The following is a 27053-nucleotide window of genomic DNA, read 5'->3' on the forward strand; positions in this document are numbered from 1 at the left end:
CCATAAAATTGCTTACAGCTTCACCTCCTATGTATAGACCCTCTATTATACTCCTTGCAGTATTACCTTCTTTATTTACTTGTTTCTGTCTTTCAGTTCTTGATATTCATACAGCTGCTTCAGTTACTTCCAAAGACCTCTTAAATTTTCTTGTTGGCAGTGCCAATCTCTTGCCTTGTGAAATATGCTTCTAAATCGTTAAATTTGAACTCTAGCCTTTCTCCTTAGCAATTTTGTACTGCCTGTCACTCATTTGTAGATGTTTGTGTTCACTTTTACTTGCTTCATTTGCTGCCTTTTTATATTTCGTTTCTTTTATCAATTAAATTCTGTTCTCTTCTGTTTTACAAAGATTTCTACTAAGCCTTGTCTTGTTACATAACTGATCTTCTGCTGCCTTCACCATTTTATATCCCAAAGCTACCCATCCATCTGCTACTGCAGAGATGGGCAATATCTCTGGCTTGGAGGCAATTCTTATGTAGGAAGAGGTTAGCAGAAGGCCACACCTTTTAAAATGATGGCATGCAGTAGTTCACCTTGCATTTCAGAAAACACACACACACAAAATTGTGCCTGTCTGCAGCTCAACATGTCATCTTTATGGTGGATAGCAATCTATCTTCTTCAGAATGTTGTTAATATTCCAACTTGTGTTTTCTACTGTTTAATTAGTGCCATTTTATTCCATGATGAGACATCCTTAGTTTGTCTTTTACTTGTCATATATTTGTGCCTAAATTTTGACAGTAACTCAAAAATGATATTTTTTTTCCATGACGATCAGGAGCCCAACAACCAGCCAGAGAGGAGGCGGGTGGTGAGAGAGGAGAGGAAGAAGAAAAAGAAGAATTAGGAGAAAAAGAAGCAGTAATTGTGAGTTTTGTCAGTAGCATATGTTTACCCCCACAATCTTTCTTGTTTTCCTTTCAGGGCACTCTGTTTTCATGTGCATGGATCTCCAAGTGATTACAATAGGCCTTCCTTTTGTGTGCTGATATACCTTTCTCTAACTATTTTCTTAATCTGAGACTAAATGTTCCCCTGCAGAAGTGTATTATTTCTGGTAACAGCCACATACCCCACCCACCTACTGAACTAATAGTGGCGTTCAGTATGTGTTTTTGTACATTGGTAACTACAAACTACAGTCCCTGCCAAATATATGCAGCACATTTACTTTGGAGCCAACAGAACCAATGACAATTAGAAGTTCCTGTCTTGGTGTGGCTCATTGTGCTACCTTCAAGTTATTAGCCAGCACTACCCCATTTTGACGTTTGCCTGCTTTATGTCTTCTTTGATAGTTCTTGGAGTCAAAGTATTGCGTTGTTATAGTGGCTGAAAAATTGGGGATGGAAGTTCAACACTGACTACTGTAAATGATGTAGCTGACAGTTGCTCAGTTGCATTTCACAGTTCACTCACAACCCCACAATATTACACAGTTAATATGGCCAGTTTGCTATTGGTTAGCTTTTGATAAACCTCATTAATAGTTTGCAGGCAGACATCAGCATACTGCTACAATAGTTTACCACTGAAAGTCTATGAGCAGTTAAACCCCAACCACACAGTTCTTGCAGAATAATATGGTATGTGTGACACTATTGAACAGACACTATCATTATTTTAACACATGCCTATTTGTGTTGCACTTATTTCATGATTAAGTTGATGCATTGTTGTTGATCTAAGCAATATAGGTGTCTCGTTTGAAAATTGGCCATGGTCTGATTGTCTCAGGACTAATAATCGGGTCTTTATGTATCCTCACAATAATAGATACTGTTGGTATACTTTGTTTCATGTTTGTTATAGAAATGACAATTAAAACATAACTCATTCAATTAACTGAATCTATTGAAAAATTCCATCTTTTTTAACAGTTTCTTCTATCAGAAAAGTCAGGCCAAATTATTTTTTAAATAATGAAATTAACACACATAATTATAGAAACAATACTTTTGACAAACCTGGCAATTAGTTGGGAAATAATTAAGGGCTGGCTTGGTAATATGTTATCGAATGGTGACTGAGGCACATCAGTATACCAGGAATGAGTTCACTGACCAACTTACTGAGGAAATGGGTAAGAGTGAATTAATAGATGTCAGAATAGTGGTACTGGCTTAAGAAACAAGGAAAGCTTGTAATTCTGAAGGTTTGGGATAGGGATTGCTAAACTTCTACTGCCCTTAATAGTTTGAGAATGGATGCAAAAGCCACTACCAACCATTGTGGAAAATATGTTATCACTTTATGCAGATTGGAATGTCCACACTGGGTTCGCTCTTGATTTTATCTTACAGTGAGAGAACACTCCTCACACTGGCTCATACATTGACAAGTTATTCTATTGTGGCTGACCCAAGGAGACACACCACAATATATCCTTGTGGGTTCTCTGGCTGGAACTTCCCTACACAGCAGACACCCACAAACAGTATCCCAGTTTCATAAAAAATTAACTTTTGTTTAAGGAAACATAAATCAAGAGAGCATGTTAAATATCAGGATATTTGTACCTACTTGATATTAGTCAGTTAATGAATTACAGTAATTTTATTGTGCATGTTGCTACCTGAATCAAATCTGAACAAGTCTCATCTAGGGATTTTGTACTGTTTGATGTTCAATGGTAGATTTGACCACTGTTTTCTTCAAAGATCTCAATTCCAGCTGTCCTCAGGCAGAGAGTCAGTCAACCTGTTGCCCACTCTCTATGGACCATGATTTCTCAGTTGGCATGTGAGCCCCATAGCCATTGATTTGGGCACCACCTGAAACAGTATCCTCAACAACAGAGTTCTTCAAATAATCATTATTTTCTTCTGTTGTAAGAAGAAAGTAACCCTGGCAAAGTTTTCCCATTTTGTGGTAATTCTTCCTGTCCTTTCTTCATTAATACAGAATGACAAAGGAAAATGTTGCACCTCAGAAGATATCAAATCCAGCAGTGGAAACCCATAAAAATGTTTTTATTGCCAAGTTACTACTGTTTGTAATATTCCACAGATGCTGCCAATGCTCAGTTGTTTTAAATTGCTTTTTCACTGTATTTACTTTCACTTCCATGAATGAAATTTGTGTATACACACTCAGCAATACCTCCATGAAGGGCACTATCTACTAAAAGAAGTCCTTTGTTCAGTATTTATCACATTAGAAACTTTTATCTCAGATGGACATTATCTTTTACACTTGAAAATACTGGAAAATTACTTTTTAACAAATTAACCATGTACTGGTAACTAATTTTTTCACTCACCTGCAGTTATCATTGCCAAGTCCCCAAAACTGTTTCACCTTAACTTCAGCTATTCTTTCATATTAAATGTTTTTTGAACACTGAAATTCTGATACTAATACTGCTGATTTTGAGATGACAGGAAAATGTACAGTAAGAAAGAAAAATGCAACAGTAATGGCAGGTTGCCCAGTTATGTTAAGAGATTTCTTTTAAATCACTGATTTTGTTTGTTGTGACCTAACTGCCTCTCACATAACTGACAAAACTTTGAGGACTCTCACTACTCTCCCTGTCACTTCAGTGGACATTGGGCAGAGTCTTGCTGCACTGTGGTGGTTTTCTCATCCAAATTTGTAATATTCTAAGTTTAGGGTCAGTTGTAAAGTGAAAATTCTAAAGGAGAACAGGTTTTCCAGTGTTTTCCTAATGGTAGTATATTTCTTAAGTTTTGTGCATGTTCTTCTATTTAAGAGGTTTAAGCTCATGTTTTTAACTGTAAATATTAATTCAGACAGTCATTAGTGCTGTTTTCATCTCTTGTAAACAGCCAGCTACACAGCTCAGTAAGCCATGTGTGCATTGGTGAAATGTTGGGGGGCAGGTAGCAAGTTACATTTTAAATTTTTCAGTTGTTACCGTTAACATCTTCAGTTAGTCTTGCTAGTAGGATGGGTAGGATGGGTGCATACTGTGTGCGGATGCAGGTGGAGCTGGCCACAGCTAGCAAACAGCTGAATGCATGTCTATGGTCAGCCACTTTCAGACTGATGCCTCAGGTGGTAGCAGTAGCAGGCAATCTGGTGTATCGCATGGGACACCTTGGGTGTCACTTGTTTCACTCTGCTTTTGATGCACCTCATTGCTTAACAAAAGGGAATCTGCCCATGTAGCAGTGTGTAAACCAGTCAAGAAGGCCAGTGGAGAAATGGCAGGTAAGCAGCTGTTAGTATATCACTTGGCAATGAATTGACATCGCTTATTACGCTTATGATGGTTGTAGAGGTATTACAAGCAAAGTTTAAACAGATTGCTAGTTGTGCTCTGGAGAAATAGGTGCCTATGAAGTGAATTAAGGTTGGGAAAGACCTACTGGGGTTTAATAATGAAATCAGGAAAATACTGAAGCAAAGATTAGTAGAAAGATTCATGCATCTATGAAAAGATGTGTGGGTGTGTGAAGTGTAAAACTACTGCCGCTGTTACACTGTAGCAAAAAAGATGTCAGGGGATCTAAGAAAATACTGGTTCTATGTAAAATCAGTGTCTAGGGTTAAAGCTTCTTTGCAGTCATTCATTGACCAGTTCAGTGTGGCAGTTTAAGATAGAAAAATAAAAGCTGAAATTTTGAATTTTTTGTTGAAGAAAACATTCATGCAGGAGAATTGTAAAATCCCACCATTGCTTGATCATCACACAATGTCCCATATGGGTAACATAGTAGTAAACATCCCAAGTGTAGAGAAACAACTGAAAGGGTTGAAAACAATGAAGTCATCAGGTCGAGGTTGAATCCCAATTTGGTTTTACAAAGAGTATATTATGGAATTGGCACTTTGCTTAGCTTAGCTTTGATTTGTCATGAATTTTTCGCTTAGTGCAAAGTCCCAAGTGACGTAAACAGCAAAGGTGACTCTTGTATATATACAGGGTGAAAGAATGGATCCAAAAATTACAGACCAATAACCTTATCAGTTTGATGCAGAATTCATGGACATATTTTCAATTCAAATATCATGAACTTTCTTGAGACTGAGAAGCTTATGTCCACAAATCAGCATGATATTTAGAAGGCATTGCTCATTTGAAATATCACAATATATTGTGTGAGAAAAGGGAACATGGACTAGGGATGATGAAGGCCAGCAAACAGTTGACAAATTAATATTGTTCTCCTGAAAAATTAATGGTTTTAATTTCAACTCTCATTATTTACAGATGTAGCTCATGGCAGATACTTCATATAACAATGAACACAATTCATTTTCAAAGTTTGACACAAAAATGCTCGGTGTGTTAACAGTGGAAACATTTTGACTCTGTTATTCAGTGCTGTAACATTATGACTGATCTTGATATCCACTCAAAATTCACATTGTGGCACTGCACTAATGACAGTGCCTGTATCATTGAACTCTTTTTATCTTCAAAGAATTAATATCATCTTCAATGATACTAAGCTCAAGTACCACTGATCCAGTCACAACAGTGTTTCCTCCCTCACTGCACAAATTTATCTCTGATGCTAGAAAGTCAAAATGAGTAACATCACAACTGTTGGATGAGATGGTTGTTTGTTTTTGTGGTCTTCAGTCCTGAGACTGGTTTGATGTAGCTCTCCATGCTACTCTGTCCTGTGCAAAGTGCTTCATCTCCCAGTACATACTCCAGCTTACGTCCTTCTGAATCTGCTTAGTGTATTCATCTCTTGGTCTCCCTCTATGATTTTTACCCTCCATGCTGCCCTCCAATGCTAAACTTGTGATCCCTTGATGCCTCGGAACATGTCCTACCAACTGATCCCTTCTTCTGGTCAAGTTGTGCCACAAACTTGTCTTCTCCCCTATTCTATTCAATACTTCATCATTAGTTATGTGATCTACCCATCTAATCTTCAGCATTCTTCTGTAGCACCACATTTCGAAAGCTTCTATTCTCTTCTTGTCTAAACTATTTATCATCCATGTTTCACTTCCATACATGGCTACACTCCATACAAATACTTTCAGAAACGACTTCCTGACACTTAAATCTATACTCAGCGTTAACAAATTTCTCTTCTTCAGAAACGCTTTCCTTGCCATTGCCAGTCTACATTTTATATCCTCTCTACATCGACCATCATCAGTTATTTTGCTCCCTAAATAGCAAAACTCCTTTACTACTATACGTTTCTCATTTCCTAATCTAATTCCCTCAGCATCACCCAATTTAATTCGACTAAATTCCATTGTCCTCGATTTGCTTTTGTTGATGTTCATCTTATACCCTCCTTTCATGACACTGTCCATTCCATTCAACTGCTCTTCCAAGTTCTCTGCTGTCTCTGACAGAATTACAATGTCATCGTCGAACCTCAAAGTTTTTATTTCTTCTCCATGGATTTTAATACCTACTCCAAATTTTTCTTTTGTTTTCTTTACTGCTTGATCAATATATAGATTGAATAACATTGGGGAGAGCCTACAACCCTGTCTCACTCCCTTCCCAACCACTGCTTCCCTTTCATGTCCCTCGACTCTTATAACTGCCACGTGGTTTCTGCACAAATTGTAAATAGCCTTTCGCTCCCTGTATTTTACCCCTACCACATTTACAATCTAATAACAGATATCTAATAACATTATTGTCACCAATTGAGAGGGGCTAAGTAATAAGTTTAATCATTACTTCATACACATTGCAGAATCTGACTTCTGTACTGCAGATAAAGTAAATGTTGGAAATCGCACCTAGGCGAGACCCACGAGAAAGAGGCCATGGCACGTACAACCCGACGGTAGGCCAAGCTCGCCCAACTCGGCACACAAACTGCATTTATACACCTATTAACTAGTAACTAGACGTGTATGTATAAACAAGAATTGCATCTTCTACTGGGAGTCACTACTATGAAGTCTTACTGTTACTAGTCCTACAATGATAGTAAGTCCACAAGGTTACTGATAATTTGTTATGGTGGTACTGTGGTATAATAAAATTAAAATCATGCCTAAATTACTATCTGTTGCATAAGGCTCTACATCTTGCATGAAATGAGGACTCTTAATCAGAAGAGACTAAATGCTATAAACAAACCATTGTGCTGTTTGATGAGAACTGATCTTGTTTCATTGTATGACTAGTAATAAGTGAGACATCATAATAGCAGATTCCAGTAAAAAATGCAATTCTTGTTAGTACACATACACCCAGTTGAGAGCTAACAGGTCTAAAAACACAGTTTGTATGCTGAGTTAAGTGAGTGAGCGCACTCAAGCCTACATTAGTGACCTCTGCGCCGTGGTCTGTCTTTCTCACGGGCCTCGACTGAGGTCAACTCAGTTATTCTCTTTGCTGATGATACAAGTATAGTAATCGCACCTGACAAACAAGAATTAACTGATGAAATTGTCAATAATGTCTTTCAGAAAATTACTAAGTGGTTCCTTGTAAACGAACTCTCACTGAATTTTGATAAGACACAGTACATACAGTTCTGTACAGTAAATGGTATGATGCCATTAATAAATATAGACCTTAATCAGAAGCATATAGCTAAGGTAGAATATTCAAAATTTTTTGGTGTGTCCATTGATGAGAAATTAAATTGGAAGAAACACATTGATGATCTGCTGCAATGTTTGAGTTCAGCTACTTATGCAATAAGGGTCATTGCAAATTTTGGTGACAAACATCTTAGTAAATTAGCTTACTATGCCTATTTTCACTTATTGCTTGCATATGGTATCATATTTTCGGGTAATTCATCACTGAGGAATAAAGTATTTATTGCACAAAAGCGTGTAATCAGAATAATACCTGGAGTCCACCCAAGATCATCCTGCAGATATTTATTTAAGGATCTAGGGATATTCACAGTAGCTTCTCAGTATATATACTCTCTTATGAAATTTGTTATTAACAACCAAACCAAATTCAAAAGTATTAGTGTGCATAACTGCAATACTAGGAGAAAGGATGATTTTCACTATTAAAGATTAAATCTAACTTTGGCACAGAAAGGGGTGAATTATACTGGCACTAAAGTCTTTGGCCACTTACAAAATAGTATCAAAAGTCTGACAGATAACCAACAAGTATTTAAGAAGAAATTAAAAGAATTTCTGAATGACAACTCCTTCTACTCCATAGAGGAATTTTTAGATATAAATTAAGAAAAAAGGGAAAAACAAACAAAAAATTATAAAAAAATAAAAAAATTAAAAAATTTGTTATATTAACTTAATTATGTTGTTAAATTAACTTAATTATGTCATGTATTGGAAAATTTGACTCGTTCCACATCATTACGAAATATCATATTCATGATCCATGGAACTAGTATTAATCTAATCTAAACCTGATCAACTCCCTGAACTTGAACTCGAGGACACTTTGCAGCTCATCAGAGAATGTAAAAACATAAAATCTTCTGGCTGGGATGAAATTTCTCCATTTTTACTTACACAGTGCCAATATAATCTAGCATATCATTTGATGGCTCTGGTAAATAGCATCTTAAAAGGAGAAGTAGTCTGTGATAGACTAAAATTACCCACCATTAAACCTCCCTAGAGAAAAGGTGATAAACAGTTAGTAGAAAATTACAGAGCACTCACTTCAGCTTCTGTTTATAGTAAGTCAATCAACAAAATCATTCTGAAATGTGTTAGAGTAGTATAATATGCACAAACTCCTGAGAGATTTTCAGCAGGGCTTTGCAAGTGGTCACAGGGCCATGACAGCAGCACTACAATTTATGCTGAAATTTCTTGAGAAAATCAATGAAGGCATGCAAGGAGCTTGAGTTTTCCTAGATCTATCACAGACTTTTGATAGGGTTGATAAAGAGGTACTCTGGTCAAAACTGGCCAGAGATGGCATCAGTGGAAAACTTTAGCACCTTCATACGTCATATTAGAAAACAGAAGACAGTGTACCAAAATCCCACACAATAATGGAGAAATATTAAAAATCTACACATCAAGGGCCAGGAATATTAAATACTGTGATCATGAGGGATTGATAATTGATGCCCTCCTTTATGTAAGCTGTGCCAGTGAGTTCCCAAATAAATTCAAAACTGGTACCTTCATTACAATATATGCAGATGACGGTTCAGAATTTATTGGGGAAACTGTATGTTTAAGCTTGTCATGAAGGTAAAAAATTTTATAGATATGGCAAAGTCAGAGTTTGAAAATAACATTTTAAGTCAACTCACAAAAAAGAAGTATAATTTCGTTCAATGTTGGGGACTTGGAAAATTGTACTGGTTAGACACTGGACTCGCATTCGGGAGGACGATGGTTCAATCCCGCGTCCGGCCATCCTGATTTAGGTTTTCCATGATTTCCCTAAATCATTCCAGGCAAATGCTGGGATGGTTCCTTTGAAAGGGCACGGCCGACTTCCTTCCCCATCCTTCCCTAATCCAATGAGACCACCGACCTCGCTGTCTGGTCTCCTTCCCCAAACAACCCAAACCAAAATTGTACCAATAGTCAAGATATAATGTGTTAGGGAAAATCTGCAGTGAGTGTAAGTTTGTATGTATATGTGTAGACAGAAAACGGTTATGGACACAAGAAGTTGGCAATGTGTGTTTGTTAGACTAATATCCAGCTTACATGTTTCAAGAAGAATAGCTCCATATGTCAACACCCAACAATGAGGGTAGGCCTAATGCATTTCAGTTTAATGCAACCCTTTCTTCCATATGCTTCAGTATTATTGTGTGGGGCTTCAATACCTCATTTGGGCAGAGTTTTTAAGCTGCAGAAATGAGCTTTGAGAATATTAGGTAAGAAAGATGCAAGAACATCTTTCAGGGATTAATAGATTTTAAAATAATGACTATCTGTTCTATGTATGTATTTGAAGCAATAGTACTGGCTATAGAAGACAAGAAATATACATGTCATAAAACAGAAATTCATGAACATAACTCTGTACAAGTAGAAAATTACCATGTGGCAGACAGAAACTGAAAAAGAATTGCAAAATGTCCATACACTAAAGGAGCAAAATATTTCAATGCCCAGCTGTTAACTACTCAAAAATTCTAAATGCATTGAAAATCATAGCTCACTGAGCAATTCTACTAGAGCCTACCATAGACACTAAAATTTAATATATTATTATGCAAAACAATTTAGTGTATACTTCAGTACCTTTTATAACATAGATTGCATACTGCTGTGTTTGTTGTACTACCAAATGCAATGCATGTGATCAGATGTTTCACACAAATAAATTAAAAATTTTCCAGCAATGGAACATCAGCTGTATTAAAATGTACTACATTTCTTCCCAGGCATATCAGTTTTATCTTCAACATCCACTGGTGCATCATCAAAGTTTTCAAAACAGTGTCTCTTATCTTGCTACTGTGTCATTCCTGAAATTATTTTCTACTGAGACATGATGTTGAACTGATATACCTCATCTTACTTCATTTGAGAAAGTCAGAAGGATATTTGACGTCCCTCACCCAACACTACTCTAACTCAGCCATCCATAAATGATACTTTTATCTTTAGTTTCACTTACTGTGATACACAACAGTTCCCACATTATGTACATTATGAATCGCTTTGTCCCAAGAGGATTTAAACTTCTCCAAAGTTACAGTTTTCATTGTGTTGACATTGTCTGTGGTATGTAATTCTTCACTGCGTCCACATAATATTTGACTTTGTATGAAGATTGAACTTCAGATGTTTCAGTATAGTGGATGGTTGTGTGTTTGTTAGTAATTTCTCCAAATTGCACAAAGAAACTCAATACCCTCAGATTTTTCAGCAGCACTACCTGGAGCCCCAACTGCACAGCTCTCCTACAATTTTGCAGAGCTTTGGTTTTATCCCACCTGATCAATGGATGTGTTGCTTGTGAGTCAATACCACATAAATTCTGAGTTTGTTAGACCTTACCAGTATCCACTTCAATGGTGTGCGGTTGGCAGCTGGTGCTTTCTGTGAAGAGTCCCATACACAAAATACTGCTGGGAGTTGGTATCCCACTATTGAGGGTCAAGTGCCAGCAGCTCTTGGTGAAGAATTCAATCTAAATTTGCCACATACCTAAACATCTATATTAGTCAACTCTGTTTCACAACTAACTGTTCATATTCATTCTGAATACTCCAAAAATGGTTAAACTAGTTTAGATAACATTGGAAACTGTATGCGAGGACTGGGCCCCACTTGTCTGTTTACATAACTCCTTCTCAGCATCTCCTGTGATATGCCTCCAGCCTTATGATTCAAGTAGATCTCTCTTGTGGCCATAAGAAAAATGCAGATCCACCACCCTCAGGTAACTTGTGTTCAGTTCCCCACAACTACCCTAATTCGACGAGCATGTACATGGACAGACTGAAAGTTAATGGCAGGTTTGGTTGTGGTTTTTCACATGCAGAATGTATTTCCTGCCTCACGCATACAGTGTACACACTGGAGAGTTGGTCATCATGGCCAGGCTCTGCAGTTTATTGAAAAAATCACCATAAAGGACAACTGGTTTCTAGGGACTACGTGAACTGCTTACAAAGGACATATCACCCCATGTACATTTCAGAAGTGAACATCCAAGTCATAGTAGATGACCTACACAGGTAAAGAGTACTAACATTCATCTGGACACAGAGCAATGTGGGTTTTCTGTGAAATGACCTGACAAATCGGCTAAAGAGGCAACCACAAGAGGCAAGCTTGAATGTGTGTACTGGAGAGAGAGACCTAAGATCTCAGCTGCAACATAAGATTTTGAAAGCCTAGGATATGAATGGCAGGCTACAACAACCCTCAGCGAGCTGAGAATAACTGATGGGACCGCTGTGGTGTATGTCACTCCCGGCCACTCAGAAAGGTGCAATTTTACTGTCGACTGCATAGTGACCACTACACAGTTTCCCACAGGTTCCTTTTTAATAGAGGACACCCCTTGATGCAACTGTGCTGATCATCTTATGCCAACTCATATTTCTGTAGAATGTGCCCTGCTACTTGATGTAAGATGAGCCATCAACTTGTCTACCACACACCCCAAATACATGGGATGATGAGATAGTAGCTAAGAAAGCCATTCATTTCCTGAACGAAGGTGGATTTTACAGTACACACTTTACATATGATGTATATTCTAGACGCATTTTACTTTTTCATTATTTAATTATTTCCTTGTGCCAGTGTACCCCCTAGTTTCCTGGTTGCCTCAGTCCAGTTGTGCCCTGCTCACCATAGTGATTTGCGTGGACAAAATGTGAAGAAGCCTTAAAATTGTACAGAGCAACTGATCTAGCAGTTTCTGTATTACATGCTTGAATGTGACAACAATAGAGAATTCATCCATTGATGGTAGCTCTGTTGAGCTGCACTCTTAAACATTAACTTTGAGCCCTCAGTTTTGATGTCATGTTTCCCTTTCTATATTCTGCAAACCACTGTGAGGTGCACGGCAGAGGGTACACCCCATTTTACCCATTATTACATTTGTGAACATTTAGAGCAAGTTGTCGATCTCTGCACCATGTTGAAAACTTTTCAGGATCTGACTGAATATTTATGCAGCTTCTCTCAGATAGTGCTTCATTATAGATAATTGCATCTTATGGAAAAAGCCGGGTTTTACTATTAATATTGCCTGTGAGGTCATTAATATACAGCAAGAACAGCCAGGGTCCCAACACACTACCCTGGGGCACACCCCAAGTTACTTCTACATCTGATGAGTCTCCATCCAAGGTAACATGCTGTGCCATTCCTACCAAAAAGTCCTCAATACAAATTTAACTTTGTACTCCATATGATCATACTTTTGACAATAAGCATAGGTGAGTCAAATGCTTCTTGAAAATCAAGAAACATGGCATCTAAATGATTGACTTGATCCCCCCCAGGGGGTCCACTACTCTTTTGTGGATACATGCGTAGCGAGCACGGGACCCCGAGCTAATGTGGCCCTCCTTCCTTTCCGGGCTGCATACCTTCCTTTTCTGCATCCTTCCCTGTCCCACATCTTCGCCCCTCCTCCCCTTCTCCCCTCCTCCCCTCACCGCTGGCTCTTTCATTCCCTTTCTCCCCCTCTGGGAGTATGGTTTGTGCCTATGTCCGGAGACGGACGCTCGTAAATGTACCGCATTCTTCGCCTTCTCTGCTTGTATGTCTTTAACCTTACTTTGTCCTTCTCTTTTCCTTACCTCTTCTCTTTACCCTTTTCTCCGCTGCAGCGTTTGAGACCTCTCCTCTTTCCTTTCTCTTTCTTTGTTTTTCCCTTTCTCTTTCTTCCTCCCTGTGCGTGTCTGAAGGCCGACCCACGCATTTTTGTGCGTAACCGGTGACGGGGTAACGCATAATTCCCTGCCCTGGGTGGACAGGTAGGACACGTACGTTCCCCCTGGTAACGGCCAGGCCCAGGGAGGGGTGATTACCCGAGCTGATACCTTCCGAAAGTGCCGATTGGTACCTCCATCCATTTGTCGGGAGGTGTGACCTGAGGTGTGAACAATCACCTGAGGCGGGAGTGCCCTCAGAGAGGGCCCCCACAAGGGAGGAGCGCGCATTCGGAGACGCTGGTAATCATGGAGGATTCTTCCGCAATGGTTTCCTCCCCTTCCACTATGTCTGCTCACAAGCGTAAGTTCAGTGAGTCTCAGCCACAGACAGTTCTTCCATCGTTGCCACAGTTCCTTGTTGTTTCTTGGTCTGACGAAGGTCACGACTTCTCCACGGTCAAACCTTTCATTATTCATAAAGGTGTCGACGCAATTGCAGGTCCTGTAAAGTCTTGTTCCAGATTACGGAATGGCACCTTGTCGTTAGAAACAGTGAGTGCCCTCAGGGCACAAAAATTGCTGCGTACTTCACTGCTCCACACCTTCCCTGTCTGGGTTGAAGCGCACCGCACTTTAAATTTCTCGCATGGAGTCATTTATACACGCTCCCTCGACGGGTTTGTCTGACGAAGAAATTCAGCACTACCTGTCTGACCAGGGCGTAACGGCTGTTCATAGAGTTATGAAAATGGTTGACACGAACATCATTCCAACCCGTACTGTCTTCTTGACATTTGACAAAGTTCAACTCCCATCGAAAATCAAAGCAGGCTATGAGAATTTCCGTTCACCCTTACGTCCCAAACCCTACACGTTGCTATCGGTATCAGCGGTTCAATCACACCAGCCAGTCCTGTTCCAATCCGGCCAAATGTGTTACGTGTGGCAAGGATGCACTTGAAGGTGCTTGTCCACCTCCATCCCCTCGCTGCATCAACTGTATGGGTGACCACGCTGCTTCCTCTCGAGATTGCCCCATTTTTAAGGACGAAAAGCTCATCCAGGAAATTAGTCAAGGAAAAGGTGTCGACCTTTGCTGCTCGAAAATTATTCGCCAGTCGACAGCCCACTGTGCCTCAGACAGGAAAATACAGCACTGTCCTTGCTTCTCCTCGGCCAACAAAGGAGGCGGCCACACAGACTTGCGACCTCACCTTTAGTGCCACGGTCGTCAGATCGGCCAGCGCAAAGATCGCCCGTTCAACCTCACCACTTTCGCCTGCCCACTCTACGGCTCACCCTTCATCAGGTTCTGCTAAATCTTGAGCCCAAAAATCAGACACAAAGACTAAGAAAAGAGAACATACTCGTGAAGACTTTTTACGTACACCAACTTCACAACCATCGGTTCTTCCTCCTTCTAAACACCATATTTCCAAGAAGGCTACAAAGAAACCCAGTTCCTCTCATTCTCCGCCAAGGCGTGTCCCATCTACAGCACCACCTGGCAGAAATCGCCCTCGGCAGTCTTCTGTGTCGCCGAGGTGCACTGCTGGCGGCCGATCAACCGGCTGATCACTGGTGGCAGGAGCTGCTCCTGAACAACCCATGGATCAGGATCTTCTGCCTTCGGCTGAATGCCATTCCATGCTGTTGGTCGCAAGCTCTGAGCAGTCATTGAGTTGACAGCGACCTTGGTCACATTCCTCCATTTTCTGTTCACCATATGTCCATTATCCACTGGAATATCTGCGGCATTCGAGCCAATCGGGATGAATTGTCAGTCCTCTTACGATCCTACTCGCCGGTCACCTTCTGTCTCCAGGAAACAAAGCTGCGTCCCCATGACCGCTTTGTTCTCCCTCATTTTCAGTCCGTCCGATGTGATCTCCCCTCTGTTGAAGGCACTCCAGCCCATGGAGGACTCATGATTCTTCTCCATGATACTCTCCATTATCACCCAATCCACTTAAACAGTTCCTTCCAAGCTGTCGCCGTCCGTCTATCCCTTTCTGGATACACGTTCTCTGATGTGGACTGACAAGAGCAGCCAGTCCACAATAAGGTAGCTGATAGGGCACGTGTAACTCACGCCGTCTTGCGTTAAATCTGAAACAGTATAGGTGATGAAAGCTATAAAGAAAAGAACGGAGCTTCTCATATACTTATCTTTAATTTGTTCTTGTACATCTCTATGGTGAATACAAATGAGACTCTCTACAGATATGGATAACTGCGCCTTGCTAGGTCGTCCGTACAACTGGGGCCGAGTTCGAGTCAGTCTCTCGAGACCTGCCATGTGGTGGCACTCGGTCTGCGATAACACAGTGGCGACACGCGGGTCCGACATGTACTAAAGGACCGCGGCCGATTTAAGCTACCACCTAGCAAGTGTGGTGTCTGGCTGTGACACCACATTCTCTCTTTGTACTGTATACATTCCATCATCCACACCAATGGCACGAGCTGATCTTCATCTTCTTGGTCAGCTTCCACCCCCCTATTTGCTGGTTTGGGACTTCAATGCCCACCACCCGCTTTGGGGATCTCCACATCCTTGTCCACGTGGCTCACTATTGCTAGACGTCTTCCACCAAGTGGATCTAATTTGCCTCAACACAGGGGTCCCTACATTTTTGTCTGCCTCCATGACAAATTTATCTCATTTGGACCTTGCGGTCGGTACTGTTCCGCTAGCTTGGCGCTTCGAATGGTTCGCCCTTGATGATACACACTCGAGTGACCACTTTCCATGTGTCCTTAGACTGCAGCCTCAACTGACCTATATGCGCCCGTGACACTGGGAGTTTGCCCAAGCCGATTGGACACTTTTTTCGTCTCTAGCGACATTCGATGTCCGTCACTTTCCCAGCATCGACGATGAGGTCACACATATTACCGACGTTATCCTTACAGCTGCGGAACGTTCAATACCACGCACCCCCAAACTGTCCCGGTGCACCCCCCAGTTCCTTGGTGGAACGAGGCATGCCGTGACGCAATACGTGAGCGGCGACGTGCTCTTCGCGTTTTCCGCCACCATCCTACTTTGGCAAACTGTATCCGCTATAAGCAGTTCCATGCGCGATGCCGTCTTGTCATCCGCGATAGCAAGAAGGCAAGCTGGAAATTCTTTATTAGCTCATTTAACACCTTCACTCCCTCCTCGGAAGTTTGGAGTCGGATTCGACGGTTATCAGGCGCGCCTAGTTTCTCCCCGGTCTCTGGACACACTGTCGTGCGTGATACGTTAGTGGACCCTGTCCAATTTCTAACTCATTGGGTCAGCACTTTGCTGAGATATCGAGCTCTTCAAATTACCGCCAGTGTTTTTCCCGAAGAAACGTGCAGTGGAAGTGCGACATCTTGCTTTCTCCTCTCAAAATCGCGAAAGCTACAATACTGTTTTCTCCATGCGGGAACTCCAACATGCACTCTCTTCTTCTCGCTCCTCCGCCCCAGGACCGGATGGTATCCATGTCCAAATGTTGCTGCATTTATCAACCCATAGTCTGCGTTACCTCCTCCGCCTTTATAACCGAATTTGGACCGACAGTACTTTTCCCAGACGATGGCGGGAAGCTATCGTCGTTCCTGTTCTGAAACCTGGAAAGGACAAACATCTCCCCTCTAGCTATCGCCCCATTTCTCTCACGAGTAGTGTCTGTAAGGTTTTGGAGCATATGGTGAATTACCGTTTGGCTTGGTGGCTGGAATCCCGCAGTCTTTTAACACCTGCCCAATGCGGATTCCGAAAGCATCGTTCTGCAGTTGACCATCTTGTTACTCTCTCCACTTATATCATGAACAATTTTCTCCGGAAACGCCATACAGTAGCAATATTTTTTGATCTGGAGAGAGCATACGATACCTGTTGGAGGACAGGCATCCTCCGCACACTGTTCTCTTGGGGCTTTCGTGGTCGGCTGCCCCTTTTTCTTTGCGAATTTACGGCAGAGCGCACGTTTAGGGTGCGGGTGAAGACTACTCTCTCCCGTACTTTCTCCCAAGAAAACGGGGTACCCCAGGGCTCCGTGCTGAGTGTTGTACTGTTTGCCATTGCCATAAATCCAATTATGGATTGTCTCCTTCCTGATGTCTTGGGCTCCTTCTTTGTGGACGAATTTGCGATCTACTACAGCTCTCAACGGACCAGCCTTCTTGAACGACGCCTTCAAGGATATCTCGATCGCCTCCACTCTTGGAGCATCGAAACCAGCTTCCGTTTTTCTCACAGTAAGACCGTTTGTGTTAATTTTTGGCGACGTAAGGAGGTTCTTCCATCCTCCTTACACCTAGGACCTGTCAACCTTTCGTTTTCAGACGTCGCTAAATTCTTGGGTCTTATGTTTGACAGAAAACTGTGCTGGTCCTCCCACGTTTCCTATCTTTCGGCTCGCTGTCTGCGATCCCTCAACACCCTCCGTGTCCTGAATGGTACCTCCTGGGAAGCGGACCGAGTCGTCCTTCTCCGCCTCTATCGCGCCTTAGTGCTCTCGAAATTGGACTATGGAAGCATAGTCTACTACTCTGCTCGGCCGTCTATTCTTCGGCGTCTGAACTCTATCCACCACCGTGGATTAAGTTTAGTGTCTGGAGCTTTTTACACCAGCCCTGTGGAAAGCCTTTACGCTGAGACTGCTGAACCTCCGTTGTCCAATCGTCGAGCAGTCCTTCTGAGTCATTATGCTAGCCATCTGTCTTACATGCCTGCTAATCCATCCCATGACATTTTTTTCGACGCCTCCTTTGATGTAGGGTATGCAGGCCGCCCCTCCTCCCTACTACCACTGGGAGTCCGCTTCAGTCAACTGCTCCATTCTCTTTCCTTCAGCTTTCCTAAAACCTTCTTGACAACTTGGGGTACAGCATCGCCTTGGCTCCGTCCCCGGATCTGCCTGCTCCGTGACCTTTGTCAATTTCCCAAGGATGGTACCCCTTCAGTTGTTTATCATCTAGCATTTTCTGCTCAATGTGCACAAATGACAGAAGCCACATTTATTTACATCGATGGCTCGAAAACATCGTTAAGTGTAGGGAGTCCCTATATTGTTGGCGACACCCCAAATCACTTTCGGCTTCCCGACCAGTGTTTGATTTATACTGCGGAGCTTTACACTGTTCTCCAGGCTGTCCACTCCATCTGCCAGCATCAGCGGATACAGTACGTTATCTGCTCAGATTCTCTCAGCTCTCTCCTCAGTCTCCAAGCTCTTTACCCTGTGCACCCTCTGGTCCACCGGATTCAGTACTGTCTGCACTTGCTCCACCTGGGGGGTCTCGGTGGCGTTCCTCTGGCTCCTGGGACACGTTGGTATTTGTGGAAATGAGGCGGCCAATATAGCAGCCAAGGCTGCAGTCCCTCTTCTTCGGCCAGCTATTCAATCGATTCCCTTTGCCGATCTAAGGAGCGTTTTATGTCGTCGTGTTGTTTTTTTATGGCACGCACATTGGTCGACACTTCCCCATAATAAATTGCGGGACGTGAAAGCTCTTCCTTATGCTTGGACCTCTTCCTCCCGAACGCGTCGTCGGGAGGAGGTAATTTTAACTAGACTCCGGATAGGGCACTGTCTTTTTAGCCATCGACATCTTTTAAGCGGTGATCCTCCCCCACTCTGTCGCCACTGCTCTCAGCTGTGGACGGTAAGACACCTTTTAATTGAGTGCCCCTATTTTAATCCGTTATGCGCCCGTCTACAGCTGTCGCCTGATATATCATCAATTTTAGCAGATGACACGCGCTCGGCCGATCACGTTCTCGAGTTTATTAGTGCCAGTGAAATGACGTCAGTCATTTGAACTCTTTTTTGGGGACAACCAACCCCTTTCTGTAGTGTATTTTTAAGCCTTCCTTCTGCTTTGTTTTTCCAATTTTATGACTTTCGTTCCCATTGCTGCTGGTTTCCATTTTAAGTTTTTTACTGTTTCCTAAGTCACGGACCAGGCACTAATGACCATAGCAGCTTTGCGCCCTAAAACCAAAACAAAAAAAAAACAAAAAAAAAAAGTTGACTTGATCCAAAGCTTTCAGTATGTCTTGTGAGCAAAGTGTGAGTTGGTTTACACATTATCAGTGTTTTCGAAAACTGAGCTGGTTGGCATTGAGGAGGTCTTTCTGTTCAAGGTACATTATCATGTTTGAGGTCAGAGTATGTTCTAAGGGTCTACATCAAATTAACATCAAGGATGCTGGATGGTAGTTCTATGGGTCACGTCTACTACCCGTCTCATAGACAGGTGTGACCTGTGCCATTCTCCAATTAGTGGGCATGGTTTTTTGCTCGGGGCAGATATGATAGTGTAGTGACAATAGGGGCTAACTCAGCTGAAAATTCAATATAGAATATGGTGGGGATTCCATCAGGCTTGAAGTACTGTTCATTTAATTCATCTTTTCAATGGTACAAGGATTAAATTGGGGCAATTCTCCTCGGTTTTGAAAATGGAGTTAAGCATTTCAGCTTTTGCTTTGCTACCATGAGTTTCAGATCCCATCTCATTCTCTAGGGAATGGATCTGAACTTCAGTGCCACTTACAGCCTTTACATATGAGCAGAATTACTTTGGATTTTTTAAATGTCATTTGACAATATTATGCTATGGTAGTCATTGAAGGTAATATGCATTGCTCTCTTGAGAGCCAAATGTGTTCATTCAGCATCTCTCTGTCTATACTCCAGTGTTTTGTTTTACACCTATTCCGAAGCAGTCTGTTTCTTTTGAAGTTTCTTTACAGCTGCTGCATACCATGGAGAGTCCTCCCACTATGAACTGAACTGTTCTACTAGGTAAATATCTATACAGTGCATGGTCAACTATTCTTTTGAACTTGTGCCATAGTTCCTCTAGATGCTCCTGACCCATGCTGAAAGCTTAAAGTTCCTCCTGCGATATGACACTACTGATGTTTTTTATCTAATTTACTCAACATATCTTTCTGCTCGTTGTAGTTGTCCTTTGTACTTTGGAAATCATTGTTGCTACAACCACATCAGTTCACTGACATAAGTTTCTTTGTCAACATCCTCAGAGAGATCAGGTCTGTTTGCTGTCAGCAGATCCAATGTATTTCCATCGTGAGTAGGGTTCCTAACTATCTGTTCTAGGTAGTTTTCAGAGAAGGCATTTAGTGAAGTTTTGCAGTATGTCTTATCATGCCCACCATTTACAAAATTGTAATTTTTGCAGTTAATAATTGGACCATTAAAGTCTCCACCAATGATTACAGTGTGATTAGGGAACTTGCATACAAGTGAATTGAGGTATTCTGTGGAGTTTTCAGTTGCACCAGCAGATAAGTCTGGTGGGTGATAGAAGGATCCAATTACCATTTTATGCCCATCGCTGATACTGAGCATTGCCCAAACAATCCCACATGCAGCTTCAGACTTTGTCTTGGTGGATTTGATTGTTTTTGTCTGTTGTGACATATACACCACCACCTCCTCCTCCTCCTCCTCCTCCTCCTCCTCCTGGGCTCAACATTTTGGTTGCTGGGAAAAAGCTTGACAGTCCTGAGTTTCTGAGCTGGGGACTGGTGAGTGCCATCAGTCCTCTGTTACTGTAAGTTCTGGGCATGCTTCAGTGACAACCCTGCATTGCAGATCTGGAATGTTGTGTGTTTGGAGAATGGGGGCCTTGGCTTCACCACCTGGACTGCCAGGAAGGTACACACCTCAAAAAAAAAAAAAAAAAAAAAAAAACCTTAACCTCATGGTGTGCTATGTGCTGGTGAGGTGAATGACTGTTGAGGAACAGTCTCCAATGGGCAACCTATTGGCTGCCTGCTGCCCTACAGCTGTATAATGCTTTCTCAGGCATGCAGGACTCTGCCTGGGTTGATGGTTGTTTCTCTAGCATCTGCTGGGATCCCTATGGAACAGGTGTACCATCAGATAGTACCTATGCCCACTCATCAGAGAGAGCTTGGTTGGCCAGTCCTCCCAAAAAGAAGTCTGAATCATAGTAACAGGGCATTAGTGTGCACTAACACTTTCATTGTAATCAGGAGAACAGGAGGAACATTTGAGAAGGCCTTCCCTTTCTATATTCTCAAGGAAAGGAAAGGTATTGCTTGGTCCCAACAAAAGTCAAATAACTATGTAAAGAAACACTTCTAGTTGAAACTGCTAATTCAACCCAGGTATCTAAGCTTCCGGGATGTAAGGCCTTAGATGAATACCCACTAGAGGCCTTAACTTTAGTGAGGGTGTTGTTACTTGCTTCAATATAATGAAGGCAGAGCCCAAAGCTACACAAAGAACAGAAAATTATGGGCATTATGGAAGTGCAGAACCATGTGAGCTGAGTCAATGGCAAGTTGGAAAAATCTGCAAAATTTATCCTAGCATTTAGTACTCCAGAATTACCTGAACATAGCCATGCAGGCTATATCTGCCTCGAGGTTTGTCCATTTGTTCCTAACCCAGAGCGATGCTAAAATTTGGAAGAATTTGGCTGTACTTCTATGGGATGTAATGGGAGTGCTACATGTGGCCATTGCTGAGGCTCAGCTCACAAAACAGGCAATTATTGTATACTTCTTGCAAAATATGTGAACTGCTCCAAGGATCACCCAGTGTGGAGCAAGAAGTGCAAGGTTTTACAACAGGGAATGGAAAATTCAGGAGTTGAAAGTCAATGGAAGCATACCCTATGGTGAAGCTATAAAAGCTTTCAAAGCTACGCAACCTCATGTTCTTGCTACTTCTTTCACGTGAGCCCTTAAGATGCCAATCGCTGAGTGTGATGCCTCTACACAATCTTGGACCACAGATTAAAGTATGAGCTCATGCACTTGTTGGAGAACCTGTGGGGGAAACACTCCAGTTGAAACTAAAGTCCTCAAAAGCCATCAGCAGTGGGCGTCACCACCTAAGGCACATACCACTACCCACCATCAGAAGCGAACTAAGCCATACCTCTAACCCATCTGCAAAGAAAAAAAGTCATTCAAAAAGTAATTCAAAGTCCAAGAAAGTGGTAGCTAAACCTTCAGATTGGTGATCTCTCTCCCTCTCTGGTGGGAACTAAGCTTTGGAAGATATGGCCTTCCGGTCACAGGAACCAGAGAGCTGAGAACTGGCTAACATTCCCCCTGATCTCTCCGGCAAATCACCTCTGAAGGAGAAAGAAAATACCAACCATCACTAAACAATGGCTGCCACAGGGACTTCGGCATTGCAGTTGTATTTAAATCGATACCGCTCACGTTTGGAAGAATGACAGCTCCTGGTCCAGGAGAAACACTTCTGCATCTGCTTACAAGATACTCATTTTGAAGTCGCAGACACATCAGCATTATGAGGTTACCACCCCTACAGGAAAGATGATGATACTGGAGGCAGAGCTAAAGGTGGAGTGGCTGTTCTCGTTCATAACAGATACCCCTCCTCTCCTATCCCTCTTACCACGACCATGGCAGTAATTGCTGAGAAAGTTCTCACACCTTTTAATATCACAACGTGTTCTTTGTGCCTTCCTCATAATGATGATTTGGTTGCAAACATACTGACAGAACTTTTCAGGCACTCCCACACCCATTCCTCATGGGGGACTTGTAGGGCTCACCTACCAACTGCTCCAGGGGTCAGATGATCTAGCGATTCATCCGTTATGAGAATATCTGCTTTCTGAACTTGGGTCAGATGACGCACTTTTCCACAGCTCCAATGTCTTTTTCAGCCATTGACCTTTGTTATTGTTCCCCAGCTGTTGCAGACTGAGTTCAGTGGGAAGTGGCTACAGATTCACATTCCAGTGACCTCTTCCCAGTGTGGATCTGTCTGCTGACAGTGGCTGACAGGAGACCACGCAGATGGATGACGGGAAGGACAAATTGGTTGCAGTATAGTTGATAGGCTATTTTTGAACAAAAGGATTGTGCACAGGACACAGTGGCCCATATCAGTTGTGAGATCCAATCAGCTGCTGCAGAGTCTATCCCCCAGTCTAGTAGCCACCTCAGATGATGACCTGAGCCTTGTTGGAATTAAGACTAGACTGGCAATCAGGGCCAAATGAACAGCTCCACAGAACTTCAAACACCATCCAAGTACAGGAAACCTTCATGCCTACAGATCTGTGAGAGCACATGCGAGGTGAGTGATAAAAGAACAGGTCTTCCTGGAAGGAATTCTCGACTTCCATTAATTGGTCCACTTCCACTGTGCAAGCGCAGTCCCCTTACGGGCTTGTCAAGGAATTTGGTGTTGATAGACATGACAAACCATGGCTCAGGTTTTAGCTGAAAACATTTTTAGTGTCACCAAGTCATCCAGACAAGCTCCTGTTTTTCAGGTGTTCCATAGGATTGCAGAGATGAGGAAATTCAATTTCTTGTCACGTAATGAAGTCCATAACCTTCTGTTCTCCATGTGGCAACTGGAATTAGCTTTATCTGTAGCCAGAGACACAGCTCCAGGACGTGATAAGATCCACTATGCCAGGCTTTGTCATCGGTGCTCTGAACTGAAAGGATGTCTCCTTTGTTGTTTTAGTCAGATCTGGTTTCGTGGACACTACTCCATGAATTTGAAGGAGGCAATATTAATTCCATTCTGGAAACCAGGCAAAGACCTTAGTGCCCCTAACAGTTACTGGGGTGTAGCCCTTATAAGTGGTAAGACTCTTGAACGCATGGTCAACTGCCGCCTCCTCTGGTTGCTTGTGTCGTGAGGTCACCTGATCCCCTACTGCTGTGATTTCATGCACTACAATTCCACTCTTGACAATCCAAATTTACTGGAGACAGCGATACAGGAATCCTTCTAATACTGAAACCATTTGGTTTGAGACTTTTTAAACCTCCAGAAAGTATGAAACTTTTTGCAGGCACAACATCCTTTGCCAACTTCATGAATGGGGACTACATGGACATCTGCCACTTCTTATCCAGTTCTTTCTTGAGGACTGGCATTTTTGATACCACATTGCAAATGCCTCGGCTGACTAATATGTTAAAGAGAATTGTCATGCTAGGCAGTATACTCAGTGAAATTTCCTGGCAGATTAAAACTGTGTGCCGGACCGAGACTTGAACTCGAGACCTTTTCCTTTCGCGTGCAAGTGCTCTACCATCTGAGCTACCCAAGCATGACTTATGCACACTCTGCTGCAGAGTGAAAATCTCATGCAGTGTACTCATTGTCACACCATTCGCCATCACTGTCAGTGGCATTTCCTCCACAGCCAGGAGAACTGTCAAATACTCTTTGTTTGTGGATGACTTCGCAATCTTCTACTCTTCCTCTGGTCTTACAACAGAACATCTAGAAATGGCAGTTTCTTGTCCTTGTTCTGGTCACAAGGGACGGCGAAGATCTGGGACACAGCGTGTATCGAAAACCGACTCACACGGACCGATACCTGCACAAACTGTCAAACCACCACCCGAGCCAGAAAAGAGGCATGATTAGTACGCTCGTAATGAGAGCAGGACGAATATGTGAGCCGCAACACCTCAAACGAGAAATGCAACACCTGGAAACTGTCCTGAGGAGCAATGGTTACTCCACAAATTATATTAGAAGTGTAACAGAGCCCAACCCTCGGCGAAGTAAGGAACCGGAAAAAGAATTGTCGGGTACGGCCTTTCTGCCATACATTCCCAGAGTGACGGACAGAATCGGCTGTATATTGCGCAAACATGGCGTAAAGACGATTTTCAAACCGACAAGGAAGATCAAAGAGTGTCTTAGATCGGCGAAGGAGAAAAGAGACCCACTTGCAATGTCGGGAATATACGGCATACCATGCAGATGCGGAAAAGTTTATGTCGGAATGACTGGACGATCCATTAACACCAGGATCAAAGAGCATAAGCGACATTGCAGGTTGGGGCAGGTGGAGAAATCGGCCGTGGCAGAGCACGCACTGAATGAGACCGACCATGTAATAAAATTCGCCGACACGGAAGTTCTGGCTGTAGAGAAGCACTATCACACGCGCTTGTTCAGAGAAGCTGTAGAAATACAAAAACACGTGAACAGTTTGAACAAGAAAGAGGAAAGCCTTAAGGTCAACGGATCCTGGCTTCCCGTACTGCAGCGAACGACTGTCGCAGGTAGCAAGAGGAGAACCGCACCGGAAATGACCGCGGAGAAGCCCTCGGACGTTGGCGCGCCAGGTACATATAGCCTGCGCCCGCGAGCTCGGCTCCAGTTCACCACCGGCAATGGAGGGTGAAGCTTTGACAATGCCAGCCACTCGTGCTGGCGAAACATCAGAAAAATCATTAGATGAACGTCGGCCGAAGAACCCGAGACAGAAGCCAATAGGCAGTTTGTCACTCCACATAATTTTAAACATTCGCCTGCAGCACCATATCTCAAATGCTCGATTCCCTTCTGTTATGGTTTTCCCACAGTCCGTGTTTCACTGACATACAACACTGTTCCAGACGTACATTCTGAAAAATTTCCTCCTCATATTAAGGCCTATGTTTGATACTAGTAGACTTCTGTTACCCACAAATGCCCTTTATGACAGGGCTAGTCTGCTTTTGATTTCCTCCTTGATCCCCTGGTAATTGGTTATTTTGCTTGTGTAGGTAGCAGAATTCCTTAACTTCATCTACTTCATGCCCATCAGTCTTGATGTTAAGTTTTTCACTCTTCTCATTTCTGCTACTTTTCATTACTTTCATCTTTCTTTGATTTACTCTCAATCCATATTATGTACTCATTACATTATTCATTCCATTCAGCTTATGATGCAATTCATCTTCAATTTCACTCAGAATAACAATGTCATCAGTGAATCTTATCATTGATATCCTTTTGCCTTGAATTTTGATTTCATTCCCGAAGCATTCATTTATTTTTATCATTGCTTCTTTGATGTACAGATTGAACAGTAGGGAGGAAAGTCTACATCTTATCTTTCGCCCTTTTTAATCTGAGAACTTCATTTTTGGTCATCCTCTCTTATTATTCCTTCTTGGCTCTTGTATATATTGTATATTAGCCTCTGTCCCTAAAGCTTACCCCTATTTTTCTCAGAATTTCGAACATCTTGACCAGTTTGCATTGTCGAATGCTTTTTGCAGGTCAACATATCCTATGAATGTGTCTTGATTTTTGTTTGGTCTTCCTTCCATTATCAACTGCAATGTCAAGATTGCCCCTCTGCTGCCTTTACCTTTTGTAAAGATAAATTGATCATCATCTAGCACATCCCCAATTTTATTTTCAACTCTTCTGTGTATAATTGTTGTCAGAAACTTGGGTGCCTGAGCTGCTAAGCTGATTGTGTGATAATTCTTGCACTTGTCAACTCTTGCAGTCTTCTGAATTGAGTGGATGATTTTTTCCTGAAAGTCAGATGATATGTCCCCATATTCGTACATTCTAGACACCAATGTGAACAGTCAATTTGTTGCCACTTCTCCCAATGATTTTAGAAATTCTGATGGAATGTTATCTGTCCCTTATGCCTTACTTAATCTCAAGTCTTCCGAAGCCGTCTTAAATTCTGATTCTATTAGTGGATCCCCTATCTCTTCTAAATTGACTCTTGGTTCTTCTTCTATCACATCTGAAAAATCTTTCCCCTCATAGAGGCCTTCAATGTACCCTTTCCACCTATCTGCTCTCACCTCTGCATTTAACAGTGGAATTCCCATTGCGTTCTTCATATTACCACCCTTGTTTTTTGTCTCCAAAGGTTGTTGTGACTTTCCTGTATGCTGAACTAGCACTTCCAACAATCATTTCTGCCAGCCGTTGTGGGCGAGCGGTTCTAGGCACTTCAGTTCGGAACCGTGCTGCTGCTACGGTAGCAGGTTCGAATCCTGCCTCTGGCATGGATGTGTGTGATGTC

This window comes from Schistocerca nitens, chromosome 6 (genome assembly GCF_023898315.1).
Source record: "Schistocerca nitens isolate TAMUIC-IGC-003100 chromosome 6, iqSchNite1.1, whole genome shotgun sequence".
Classification (NCBI taxonomy): Eukaryota; Metazoa; Arthropoda; class Insecta; order Orthoptera; family Acrididae; genus Schistocerca; species Schistocerca nitens.